Source organism: Astyanax mexicanus, chromosome 9 (assembly GCF_023375975.1).
Source record: "Astyanax mexicanus isolate ESR-SI-001 chromosome 9, AstMex3_surface, whole genome shotgun sequence".
In the NCBI taxonomy this organism is placed as follows: domain Eukaryota; kingdom Metazoa; phylum Chordata; class Actinopteri; order Characiformes; family Acestrorhamphidae; genus Astyanax; species Astyanax mexicanus.
In genome coordinates this window covers 28,344,905-28,358,186 of record NC_064416.1, presented here as the reverse complement: position 1 = coordinate 28,358,186, position 13,282 = coordinate 28,344,905, and positions in this window count along the sequence as shown.

Below are 13,282 nucleotides of genomic sequence, written 5' to 3'. Positions count from 1 at the left end.
CTTTTTGAGAAATGCATATTATACGTTTAATCATCATTTCATAATGTCAATGGTTTGGCCTAAATAGACAGTCTACGAGCCTTTGTATACAATTTACAGTAATATTTTCCTATTATTATTTCCTATCTGACAAACAGTTGCTACTGTTTGCTAGTAGTTTGCTTGGCTGTCCATTCCCCAAAAACATACTGTAGCTACCAGCTTACAAAAAAGATAGTTTTGCTTACAAAATAAAGCATAAACCAATCTGAATATGAAATATCACTTAAATGTCATTAATTTAGATGAAAATTGATCACAATACGATACAATATCATCATATTGTCCATCTCTACCACTGAGGCCTGAGATTTGTGTGTATTTCAGCTGTATAAAAGACACTGTTTTATAGCCCAGGGCCTATGTTAATAAAGCTTTTCAGATTGGGAGCATTGGATTATGGATCAGCAGTCCTACTTCGAGAAGCTTTATGAATGCAGAGGGCTAGGTCTTGAAAATGCCAGTGAGACCAGCAGCAGAATGTAAACAGCTTGAGGCAGTGTATCCCAGGAAGCACACTGCCTGTCAGCATGATGGGGAAAATGAATTCTGGAAACATCAGATGATCGTGGCGACGTCTGTGAAAGGTTTAATTGATCTTCATGGCCCAGCAACCTTCAGTTTGATGGCCAGAAAATTGGATTCTAGGTGGGTGCTTCTGCAAGAGGCATCATAAATTACATGCATAATAAATCTGAAAATGGAAGACTATATGAACTCTCAAAAAGAACACATCTGTAGGGATGTACAGTGTGTACTGACATGCCAACAGACACAAGCCAGAAATTGGCATTGTGTCCCATGACTTTTGCCACCTCCTATAGAAGCTAAATAATACTTGACTGAGCTTGACTTGTAAGATGTATGTGGGCTCTCCTGCATTGATTGGGCATATGATGAGATGGATCTGCCAGAATCACAGTTATTACCTCCCACTACACTGTCCACTGTGGGTGATAATGCCTTCTGTGATGTACCTCTGGTACACTAGGCCTGCAACGATTAATTGACATAATCAACATCATAAACTGTGAACAGAAATTCAGTAGTGGTCTTTAACGGCTGCTCACTCAGTTCACACTCAGCTCTGTCACCAGAAATGCCCAAACACAACAGATTATTTGATAAATATCAGAACATTACATATTTAAATGCTTCTCTGAGGCCATAGGCAAGATTCTAATAAAGGGCCCTCATGCCTCAAAAATGTTTGATGGAAATTTTTGAGGCTGATATAAAAATAAGTTAAATGTAGTTAAAATGATACAGCAGGAATCACCCATCACATCCACACCCTGTCTCTAAAATGCTTCTCACAGTGTACTGGTTTAAAAATTGCCACAGATTTAGTTTTCTGTTCCAGATTTACGCTATACAGGTCTGGAAAAAATAAGAGACCACTTAAAAATGATGAGTTTCTTTGATTTTACCAAATTGAAAGCCTCTGGAATATAATCAAGAGGAAGATGGATGATCACAAGCCGTGAATCCAAGCTGAACTGCTTGAATATTTGCACCAGGAGTGGCATAAAGTTATCCAAAAGCAGTGTGTAAGACTGGTGGTGGAGAACATGCCAAGATGAAAACTGTGATTAAAAACCAGGGTTATTCCACCGAATATTGAATTCTGATCTCTTAAAACTTTATGAATATGAACTTTTATTTCCTTTGCATTATTTGAGGTCTGAAAGCTCTGCATCTTGTTTGTTATTTCAGCCATTTCTCATTTTCTGCAAGTACATGCTTTAAATGATGGAAATAAAACAAGTTGTAGAGTTTGAATTTCACTCCTTCACTACTTAACTTGGAACAGAAAAATCAAATAAGCAGCTGGTTAATGAATGATGAAAGGAACAATGGTTAATGAATTTTGAAACCACTGCAGCATTTAAGGTGGAACATAATGAAAATATGGCATAAATGGTACAGTGGTTTTGTCCAGGGACCTGTAACTGCTTTACTGTTAAAGATGAAATGAAAACTTCAAATACGCTGATGTTAGTGTGATTGTGTGAATATAGCGGTAGCATTTAAGGTGGAACTGGTGTGATTGTGTGAATATAGCAGCAGAGTTTAAGGTCAAGGGGGAACTCAGCATGCATAGTTTTCTGTCTCTGTTTAAATCTCTTTTGGCTACTCAGGTAATTCACATAAACTTGCCATGAGCATGCTGGCCTGTGTCTAGCCTCACTCACAATTGGGATAACACCTCACAACTTATACAGGTGTGAGCATAACCAAGCTGTCCTCTGAAGTAAACCTTCATGATCAATTTCCATACTGCTATCCCGTTTATAAACATATAAGCTCTAAAATGTATTTGAGATGGATTTTTGTTTTGTTTAAGCTTTAATTTAACTTTGAATAAATTACAGGTTTTACATAAATATAGAAAAATAAATTAGTAAACATTTCTAAGATGAAACATTTTCAGACACTAAGGCCCCAATAAAAATTTGGTTAGCCAAGCTTAAGAATCTTTCACATGCTTTGCTTCACTACCACATTAGTTTGATCACTAATTTGCTGCTTTTAAAGGGAATATTTTAAAATGCCTATTAGGGCTTGATGATAAAATCTCATTGATCAGAGCTCTGAGTAGCCAGCATGTTCAATATAGATCACATAGGCTGTTTTGCAGGATACAGTCACATGGGTGGTCACAGGGAAAATGTTTAGGTTTGCATGATCAGATCTGACCTTTACTGTTCAGGTGTTAATTTGTGTTTAGAAAAGATTACCGGTACACATACAGTCTGTTTAGATTTCCTTATACACTTACACTTGTGAATCTGTAGAGGGCAGTATATTACCAAGACCTGGTATGCAGAGAAGAGACACTTAATAACAGATAGATTAATGCTAGAAATTATATCTAGATATCAGAATTTATCCTCACTTAACCTTTTCCCTCAGGCTCAGATTTGGTCTGCATAATTAATTGTCGTGGAAAGGCATTGTGACATAAAAATCACTCTGAAGGTCATTTAACACTAGCAGAATCCTTTTAGATGATACATTATTACAAAATCAAGGTGAAAGGTTGTCCATTTCAGTGCTTGCTGCAAACACAACTGTAGGCCATGCAGTCCATCAAGGCCCAAAATCTGTAATGTTAAATTGATTTAAAATGGTATATCGTCAAAAAATTTAGGTCGGCTATTTATAAAACATTTAGGCCTGAAAACTTACATACACACGAAAAAAAAAAATCCATTCTCATTTACAATTTCAATGTATCGCCTCTAAGTGACACTAAAACACATTAAAACGGACATATGGAGCAAAACACACATTCTTTAGATCAAGTCAAATATAGTATATCTGACCATGAGCGTAAAACTCTGGCCTACGCAATTTTTTTTACGTACCCTGATCTTTTGTATAACTCCTACATTCAACTCGATTGTGTTTATGTTTACCTAACAAAAGTAGCAACACCACTTATAGGTTTAAGTGAGATCTACATCGTTTAATTAAATGATTTAATTAAACTTTACCTCACAGCCATTGTGAAGTGCACTCAACAGCAGGGTACACAATAATTAGCTCTTACAGCCATCGAGCACAAGGCTAGATTGATTTGGCACAGTTTGATGTTCACTGCTGTAAAGAAACTTGAGCCAGAATTATTCATGGTGGTGGTTGAAAGAAAACCAAATAATGGAAGTCAGGCTATAATCGGATATTGGCCAATAAACCCTAGTCCTTATAGGCAAATCAGTTCAATCTGTGGCCATATTTGCAACATGGGCAGTTATTTCCAGTCATGCAAGACCAGCCTCCTATATGTTTGAATAGGGAGAGCAAAAATACTGGAAACTTTTATTAACATCTCCCCCACACTGGTTCATCTTGCTACAGTATGCAGTAACTAGACCCAACTGGTCATCCAGCTTTTAACAAAGAAAACTGTATATGGCTTCGTTTCACACTAATCCCACTTTGTTTGTGTTTAAATGAATGAATTATGCAGAAATAAATAAATTAATAAAAAATAAAAAAATTGTCATTTAGTGGAGTTATGTATATAACTTAGTTTTGGGAGATTGATCCACGCCCACACTCCTCACACTATTCTCCCTATATAAACCGTCACTACCGCTCTACCTGTGTGTTGAGCGACCTCGCACCCACCTCCTCCCCATCTTCCTCCTTCTTTCATTTCTCCCTTTCTCTTCATGTTTCTCTTTGCGTGGGGGGCTTCAGCTTCATGGTTTTCCAGCAAAGCTGCCCCGAACTCCACCCCTAATACTCTGAGTAACAGTAACAGTAAGAGAAAAACAATAACAGACATTTCTTTTCTTTAATTTTTTTTTTTTCAGTGACTCCATGAGAAAGTGTGACTAATTTGGCACTTTTGTTTCTCAATAAGATAAAGATCATCATTTAAAGCTTTTTATAGCAGTGCAATGAAATTTAGTCTCTGCATTTAGTATGTCCGTTTCAGTGAACAGGCACACACACCTGGAGCAGTGCTCAGCCACCTCAGCACCTGGGGATCATGTGCTGACAACCTGGAAATATCTGTTAATCCCCCGTTTAGGTGATGTGAACTCTGGGAGATCCGTATTCAGTGCTGGAGACCCAACATATCCATGTAGCATTCTTTAGCTTCCGTTGGACAGGGCAAAAGTAATTGAACATGATGTGCAGTTCATTTTTATGCCAAAAGATCTTAGTGTCAATTGTCCACTAAAGTATTTTTAGTAAATAGATTTTTTCTTCATGGTGTCCTCCATAGACATCCTGCTTGTTCAGAACACAGATGTTAGCCTCTACCTACGACACATTCTTAGGCTGTCACTCAGGGTTGTTTCTTTACCTCATTGTTGGGTCTGGCTTTGCTGTTGGGGTCACTTTGACTGGGTGCCACAGAACCAATTTGTCTACATTTGTAGAAAGTTTGCTTTACTGTAGACTTTAATGAAAATCAGATAACATTTTATTACAGATTTATGCAGAAAAACATGACATTCCAAAAAGGTTCACCTACTTTTTCTTGCCACTGTATATACAGTATGCATTTAAGCAAAAAAAAAATGCAGCATTCTTTAGCTTCCGTAGCGCATGGCAAAAGTCATGGGACATGATCAGGCCCGATGCAACAAGGCAAGTAAATCAATCAATTGCTTGGAGCACCAAGCTGACCTGGGGCCCCCAGAAAACCAATGGTTATAAAATGAATGCAACAAAAAAATGTGTGAGCGCCTCTCTAAATTCTGTGATGGTAACCGCAGGAAAGTACAACACCAATCAGAATCAGAATTCCCCTCATGGGCCCCCTAACACTTGTTGTGAACAGCAGCTAACCAGGTTAGTGATTCCTGCAGCTGGCAAATTATAAACAAAAAAAACATATAAAAAAAAAGAAAGGAGAGAAAGGAAAACGAAGAAAATAAATAACAAGACAGTAGTCAGTGATAATTTATGCCTATGTGTTCAAATGGTATGAATTAGCAGCAGGTAGGCTAGCAACACAATATATAAGATATGTTTATGTTAGCTACCTGCCTGATAGTCAATGCTAGTAACAAACTAGTCAGTCCAACTGTTTTGAATGGGCTTCTGGAACCAGCTCTGGACATGATGTTTGTGAGTGGCGTGATCTCTGTTGAAACTGTACATGGACTGTAAACACCTGTAAAGAGTCTCCTGTAAGTGGCTGGAATTGTTTGCCTAAAAATGCAATGTTCCTTTTCAGGTTTTACTGCAACACAGTCAGGTTTGTGACTAAAGGTGTGGCTTTAAAGAATGCAGTATGTTTTATATCATTTAGATTTTGATGTAGTATTATAAACAAATTCGGTGTTTTATAATCATAAAAATGTTTATTGAAAAGGCTTTTAATTATTTTCCAGAAAAATGATTTTCATTGTTTCATTTGTTCACATGTTTTTAATGTTCTTTTAAAGTGGGATTGGTGCCAACCACAGTCCCCTCTGGGTCTTTTTGTGTTTAGTGTTTGTTTTCTTCTTTTTTTTTTAGAACAGCTGCATATTTAAGGGAAACCCTTGTTTCTGAATGTTCTCAGAGCTTTTCGCTGCTTTTATTCATGTGTTTGTGTGTAAATCAATTTAATTATGTTTTGTTCCATTAGCTGGGTCTGTCTCCAGCTTTTCGGTGCTTGTGGGCTCTTGTGCTCGGAGTACGGACCCCTTGCTGTGCAGAAACCACTTTTGAATTGAATTGAAGCCATTTTCTCTGTGGGTTTGTTCTGGGACAATTTCTAACGTGAGGTGTTTTAAAGCTCAGTAAATTTCCGCTCTGGTTTTCTTTGCACAGGTACTCAGTGTGTTTATTGGTGTGAAGTGATATAGGTATTTGCTGTTTCTCTTTCCTATTTACTCTAGTTTCTCCAGCAGGCCTACGCTGGGCAGCTGGGGTATGCAGCTCAAAATGATGGTGTCTTGGTGCTGGCAAATACTGCCTAAATCTGCCTAAAATAACAACCCCCCAAAAAACTGATCTTGCAGGTCTTTTTTGAGCACACTCATTCCACACACAAACTGGTACTGGGAAAGGTAAGTGTACCTTTGGAATCAATAGCTGGTTGACCCCCCACTAGCAGAAACAACCTCAGCCAGAGACTTCCGGTAGCTGTGGACCAGAACTGCACATCGTTCAGGAGGAGTTTTATCCCATTCTTTCAGGCAGGACTAATTAGCTTTGTCATGTTTCTTGGACACCACAAAAGCAAAAGTACATCTCTTTTCAAGTCAATCCATAACATCTGAGATCTGATCTCTGGCCTGACCACTCTAAAAGCCAGATTTTGTTTTTCTTAAGCCATTCTGTTGTAGAAGTGCTCTGGTGTTTTGGGTAGCTGTCCTGTTGCATCATTCAACTCCTACAGAGTTTCAGCTAACGTACAGACATATTATCACATTATTCTGGGGAATGTTTTAATAGACTTGGGATTTTGTCTTCTGCAAAGCAAGCTCATATCATGATGTTCCTGCCACCATATTTTATGGTTGGTTGGTCTGTCCACTGAACATCAATGCTCTCTTTCAAAAACTTCAGATGTGCAGTAATGTTCTTTTAGTAAGTAAAGGCTTCCTTCATGGTGTCCCCCATAGACATTTTGCTTATTGAAGGTTTTACAGATTGTAGACTCAGAACACAGATGTTAGCCTCTACCTACAACACCTTCTTTGGCTGTCCCTCAGAGTTGTTTCTTTACCTCATTGTTGGGTCTCTGTGCTCTTGGGGTCATTTTGACTGTGTGCCCACTTCTTGGCAAAGTAGCCGCAGTATCAAATTGTTTTCATCCAACACCTATTCCTTACCAACACCTTAGGAACCACCTGGCAACACCTGTGCAGCCGGCTCATCCCTTGAAAAGAAAAGTATATTTAAGTAAAATAAACATAGAAATTACATACTTTTTTAAATTAAAATATGTACTTTAATACATACTAAATGTACTATTTTGGAACAACTTATGGCAACTTAATTTCATTTCAGTTGTATTTAAACACAACGTTTGTGTTTAACTTTGAGTGATTTATTCATACAACTTTTTAATACACTTGAAGTATATTATAAATGTACTGATTTGCATATTGATGCACAAAAAAATACACTAAAATGCACCTTAAGCATTATTTAATGCCACTATATATTTTTTCTATCAGCACATCGTATATTTTAAAGCAAATTGCTTAAAAATACAATTTATGGAAATACAGGGAAAGTATGTTAAATTGAAAATGCATTTTGTATTCTTTACCTTTTTTGAACATACTTGCTCTAATACGTCCTTTTCATGGGGATGTACCCTACCAATGCCCTAGCAACCACCTAACAACACATGAGCAACCAGCTAATATACCCTGCAACACCTTAGCAAGAAACAGCTAAACCAATATTTTACCATCTGACCAGCAACACCTTTACAACCATCACCTTTATCACAGCAACTATGTTGAGCTGCAGTTACACAAAGTTTATCAAAGGAACTGTTCTCTAGTTCTGACTGTTATTCAGACTGAAATGTATGCATCCTGTTTCTATTTAACACATCTTGCACAAACTAATCACATCAACACAGTGTTTATTTATTTATGCTATAATGTATTTGTGTTTCAGTTGCTCATACTGTCTGTTTGTATTATGAATTAGATTTGACTATGTATTCTGCTGCCTGGGGGTGCCCACAAAGTTTCATTGTGCTTTTGTTTTTCTATTTAAATAAATGTTTAAATGCTCAAACAAATAAACTGTTTTTTTACAGCCTTTGCCTCCTTTATTGATTTATTAAATAATGTCTGGTTATATATTGTTCTGTTTTCCTGTATCCACCTCAACCTATTGCAGTTACTGTTTGTTATATTTTTACTGTTAATGTTACTGTCAACCATGTGAATAAAATGAATAAATTAATGAATCCAAAAGAAAGTGACGCTTATACAGTGCTAGGGATTGTGCAGTATGATCAAATACTTATATACTGATATATTCCATTTCATATTAATTGTATAATGATTTATATCATAGTATAGCACATTGTATGTAAATTCAGGTAATTGTTTTTATAAAATAACCACAAAAAATGTCAAATTGTTAATTAAATACACAATTTAAGTAACATACAGTATTTATGATTTCTTATTTTTTTTGCATGTTTGTCACTTAAATGTTTCAGATAATCAAACAGATTTAAACATTAGTCAAAGACAACACAAGTTAACGCAAAATAAAGGTTTTTATTATTAAGGGAGAAAAGAAATCCAAACCTACAAGGCCCTGTGTGAAAAAGTGTTTGCCTCCCAGTTAAAACATACACCTAAATTCAATTTCTCGAGCCACACCCAGACCTAATTACTGCCACACCTGTCCTCAATCAAGAAATCACTAAAATAGAAACTGCCTGACAAAGTGAAGTAGATGATAGCTGCTCAGAAGCTAGACAGCATGTCAATATGCAAAGAAACTCTCACTGAGATCTATCAGTCTGGAAAAGGTTATCCATTTCGGAAGTTTTTGGACTCCCAACGATTCCACAGTGGAAGCCATTATCCACAAATGGTGAAAACATGGAACAGTTGTGAATTTTCCCAGGAGTGGCTGGCAAACCAAGGGCTGTCTTACTGTTTCAGGACCTGGAAGACTTGCTGTGATAAATGAAACCATGAATTCAGCTGTCTACAAAAAAATCCTGAAGTAGAATATTCAGCCATCTGTTTGAGACCTCAAGCTAAAACACACTTGGGTTCTGCAGCAGGACAATGATGTAAAGTGTCTTAATTTCTATCGCAACACCTTAAAAAAACACTTACCACCCTATTTTTCACTAATGCTTAGCACCGGTTGTCAGTTAAACACTGAGCTCAAACTTAAACTGGTGTTTGTGCTGCCACTTATCCAGGCTTTTGATATGCACATCCCATAAACACAACATGTTCAACACAGCAAAATGCTACCTGGTCCCTCTCGTGTTCAGAATGACCCTGTTATACATAATTTTCAGCAGCCTTTTTGTTTTGTAGGTGATGCACTTAGACGTATGGATTTTCTAATACCCAACACAACACACCAGCAAGAAGCAGTAGGTAATTGGGCACTCCATACACTCACCCAGACACATCCGACAATTATTCACACACACACACACACGTCAAGCAAATTAATAGTAACCAATTCACTTGGTAGTTTTCAGTTTATTTGCAGTTAACTGTATACCAACACAATTATAAACATTTCTCGGGTATAAGAAATAAAGTAAATGTGTTCAAACTGGAAAAACACCAGAAATGGCAAACCTGATAAACTCCAGGGCATAGATGGAGAAGCATTGTCTCTGCAGTATAATATCAATGCTCACTGTGAGAATGTTCACGGTTCATACTGAGTGCATTTTCATTTCTGATTAGCCACTATTGTATCTAGCCAAAAGCTACTTACAGTGAAATCTACTTCAGGATAGAGTACACTGCTGTGTGGGGTGTGTGTATGACTGTGTATGTTACTAATAGCATCTCCTGACTGATGATCTAGGCCAGAATTTAGAAAAGAGACATAAGATTAGGCCTCTACTGCCTTCAAATAATTAAACTAATAAGCCTTTTTCCTTTTTATCCTTGATCTTACATGAACATATTTTAAGGACATTAGCTTTTGAGCAGTTTCCAAGGAAATCAAATCCCCTTACCTAACACCTCATCAGGAAGATGACAATTAATACTGATCTGAACATTCTCACGAGGGAGCTCCCAGCATGCTGGTTAGACACCCTTTCCTGTTTGTTGGCATAATTAAGTTTTTTTTTTTTATGATTGTTTGTTTTTTGCAGATGTGGCTGTGTCTGTGTGTGTCTAGTTTAGTTGAAAGTGCTTTCTCCACCAGGCGGCCGCCATTTCAAAAGAGAACTACTGCTGTGCAAGATTCTGCCCACGCAGGGCCGTAATAGTCCACTCCTGCTCTAACTTAAATAACCAAGTTAATACAAATAACTGGAACAAGTGAGTACAACTGATGTAAAGAAGTTATCAGTATCATAAACATGTATTGTGTAGTCAAATCAACATGCAGGGAGGAGTTCAAAGCAACACTACAAACAGAACGATGACTTAAAGAGTAAATCCACTTTGATCGGACTTGGATTGTATACAATCGATAAAAATGTAGCTGTACTTTCCTTCACTGATGGTCACAGCATTGACAGGGATGCTCACACAGTTTGTTGTTGTATTCAATTTATAACCAGTTGTTCTCTGGGGGCCTTAGGCCAGCTCGGGGCTCTTGGCAATTAATTGGTTTGCTTGCCTTGATGGAACAGGCTGTCCATACAGTGATATTAATTGGCCCTCAGCATCACTTCCAAGAATACATTATTAGTGACCCATGATTACATTTCATTTTCATACGTTTTTCATGTTATTTGACTGTGGCAGCGGCATATTGCACCACTGTGTTATAGAACTTAACTGAGATACAGAACCACTAGATTCTATAACTGGACTATGATTTTAAATAATAAAAAACAATAATGAGATTGTTTACTCTTTTAATACCCTGTTAAAGCTATTGTGATAAAATTTAGTTTAATTCTGTGTTTAATATTAAATAGTACCGTATTTTACAGACTGTAAGGTGGACTATAATAAGGCGCACTATCAATGAACGTCTATTTTCATAAACAAGGCACATCGGATTATAAGGTGCATTTTAAGTGACAATAGTAAGACATACATAAGACGCACTGTTGATTTTTAAGAAAATAGTTTTTATAGTGTAAAAAGTACAGTTGCACAGTTTATGTTTCATATTTTTGATACAGTGTACTGAATACTTTTGTATGAATATTATTTTTGGAAAGGGAGACTGGCCCTTACTTTATTTTTATATGGTCCAATCTGGCCCAACCCTGTATCTTGAGAAATGCCTTCAGATACCATCTCCTGTATTTTGGCAATCTAAGTTTGCTAGGCATAAACATATCCCTCTGAAACAGCTGCATCTGGGACTGGGACCTGACTGGGAGACTGCAGTCTGTCAGGATCTGTTAGGTACCTCCAGCACTGCCTCCCTGAACCTCAGAGCTCTGCAGGCCTGTCTGCTCAGTCCCCTGCTTTTCACACTGCTGACTCATGACTGTGCTGCAAAACAGCTCAAATCAAATCAGGTTTACTGATGATACTAAATTGGGACTCATCAGCAGCAGTGATGAGGCAGCATGCAGGGTAGAAGTAGAGCAGTCTGTGGGCCGGTGCAGAGACAATAATCTAAAAAGAAAAGAAATGATGATTGACTTCAGGAGGACCCACAGTGATTTCTCTGACACTGTGTCAACTGTAATTGTGTTGCCACCTGTGACACTGGCAATATTGCTGTTTACAGCACTCAAAGTTTGTCTCCTGCGGGCGAGTCCAAGGCCATTCGCTTTGTAGTGCTTTGGCCCTCACTGTCCCTTGACTTAAACATAGGGGTTTACATAGGTGTTTTTAGCAAAAGAAAAAAATCACACTGTTCTCATTTCCCATTATACTATATATCTACTAGAGACAGATCATATCTGTCCGGTATCATTTATTTTACTTTAATCCTGGATATATGGAGATATTTGGAGGAGTGCATTATTAGTATCATGACATTCTGGATCATTGTCTTCGGTTAAAAATCTAATAAAATTATTGTGTTATTTAATATCTCAGTTAGGGGTGTGCCATATCATATCGTATGCAATAATAAAATTACATTTTTGTTTTGATGCAGTTGTGTATTCTTGAAATAATTTTTTAATTTATTGTTTTGTCATATCGCCAAGAGTATCATTATCGCAAAAATTCCATGAAATATTGTGATTTTATATTAGGGCCATATCGCCCACCCCTACTTAAACAGCATAAAAAAGTTATAGAAAGTAGACAATAAAAAACAAATTTCACAAATCCATGAAAATATAAATCTAATATGTGTCTTTTTATTTTCTATTTTTATTGACTATATTCATACACTGATCTCACTGACACTGACAGGAGGTGGTGTGTTAGTAGTGTGTTGTGCTTGTATGAGCGGATCAGCACTGCTGTGCAGTGCTGCTGGAGTTTTTAAACACTTCAGTGTCACTGCTGAACTGAGAATAATAACACTGGCAAACAAGATTCAACATACTGTATGACTAATATCAGTGGCAGCTCCTGCCAAGTCTCTCAGGAGGGGCAAAAATTATGATGATATGAGATGATATTTTATGGTTCAATATTACCTGTTCAATATTAACAGCTATCTAATTAGATATTAGATATTAGGCATTATCACCTTGCATTACACACATTTTTTTTTCCGGTCACCTCATGTGGCATTACTTCCAGTAAGCACTACTCAGCCATATCAGTATTTATCTATAAACTACATACTCTACAGTATTTTTGGACTAATATATTCAGGAGTTTAGTGTAAGTCCTTCTGGAAAAAAATGATTTTGGTTCTACAATGACGGAACAATCGACTGTGGTCATCAATAGTTTAATCTGTAAGTTCACCCTCAAAAATTTTTTAATAAAATATAAAAAAATTAAATAATTCAAAGGTTTAAAGGTATATCTTTTGTGTAACAGTGTAGTGCATACCAATCTGAGTATGAGCTTTAGCTGAAAGTCTGCTGCATGCAGAAGCTTTCCACCAGTAGTTAACCGAGCAATTTGTGCTCAACTGATTGGACACAGTGATCATTCTGTACCTAAAGGTAATGGGTTGGAAAAGTTCCAATCAGCATTACTGCCTGGATCAGCAGAAA